This window comes from Austrofundulus limnaeus, unplaced genomic scaffold (genome assembly GCF_001266775.1).
Source record: "Austrofundulus limnaeus strain Quisiro unplaced genomic scaffold, Austrofundulus_limnaeus-1.0 Scaffold153, whole genome shotgun sequence".
In the NCBI taxonomy this organism is placed as follows: Eukaryota; Metazoa; Chordata; class Actinopteri; order Cyprinodontiformes; family Rivulidae; genus Austrofundulus; species Austrofundulus limnaeus.
The window spans coordinates 216,231-217,456 of record NW_013952555.1 but is presented as its reverse complement, the minus strand read 5'-3'; the positions used below and the strand labels follow the sequence as shown (position 1 = coordinate 217,456).

Genomic DNA, 1,226 nt, shown 5'->3' with positions numbered 1-1,226 from the left:
GGGGTGAACGTGGAGCTCCAGTCCAGCTGCGGAGGTGGACCGGGTCTGACCGAGCTGCAGTTTCTCAAAGGCAGAGACGGAGGAAAAACAGCCGGAGACGGAGTGAGGACTTTAATGAGGAAGAAGATGATTCACTGTTTTAATAATAAGAGGCAAGAGAAGAAGATGGAGCACCGAGCGGACTCTACGGTCCCGGTACCGGTCTGCCGGGGCAGACGGTGCTAACTGGATGCTAACTGCAGGAACAGCTGATGAAAACACGTAAACAACGGGAGGTGTAGAACTTTTTATTCAGCGGGTGGATCCACAACCTCGGTACCAAACAGCTCCATGATGATTATCGTTTGTTTTTTCCAGGGTGAGTGTTTTTTATGATATTGTTTTAAATGTTAAGCTAATGCTAACAGTAGCCGCTAACGTCAACACACATCCAGCAGCTAACGACACAGAACTAAAGCAGCCTAAAGTTCTGATGAGGTCCACATTAAACTACCAGTAACTTAATACTCACTACTAAATAAACAATCATTATAAAGAAAACCTCTAAAACAAGTTAGCAGCTAAATGATGTAGTGATGTCTGCAGACACATCCTGCTCCTCGGTTTAAAATCCACTTTTTACGTTGTTCTGTGAGCTTTCTACATTTTTCATCTTTGTGTGATAATCAGTGTTATCATATGTTGTCATAGGGTTGGGCAGAATAATGTGGAATTATTAATCAGATAAACTTTTACTGGTTATTATTTTGTCACCTGGTGATGTAAGACGTGTGGTACCGACAGCCTCAGGAAATCTGTAGGTTCTGTTGAAAACTCATCTTCATCATATGAGTCATGGCTGACTTATTTGTGAACAAATTCTTGTTATATATCTTGAAATAGGATCTAAATCCATACAATGTAAACTCTCTACAGTAGTTACCTCCACAGACATTTTACCCCTGCCCTCAGACATTTTACCCCTGCCCTCCAGCGGAGATCACTCCGCCTTCGAAACCACGTGACTGAAACCAGCTTTTAGCATTTACAACATTTAAAAAGCACCAATTAAATAAAAAATAACTTAACCTCATGTTTTGTAATTTAATTGACCTTCATTTTTATTTTTCCAACTTAGACCCAATAAATTATATATTTTAGCACATAATTTACATTTTAGCTGCTACCTGCTACCTTATCGTGGTGGAGGGGTTTGAGTGTCCCAATGATCCTAGGAGCTATGCTGT

The 1,226-nt window shown here is 40.8% G+C and overlaps 1 protein-coding gene across 1 annotated transcript in view; it reads left to right on the top strand.

Moving 5' to 3' along the window:
• Positions 1–23: 23 nt before the first annotated feature.
• The window catches only part of asip1 (agouti signaling protein 1), a 39,395-nt gene continuing 38,192 nt past the window's right edge, over positions 24–1,226 (top strand). Inside the window, exon 1 of the mRNA XM_014016745.1 lies at positions 24–358. The gene's annotated coding sequence lies outside the window, so the exon portion shown is untranslated. The remainder of the gene's footprint in view (positions 359–1,226) is intronic.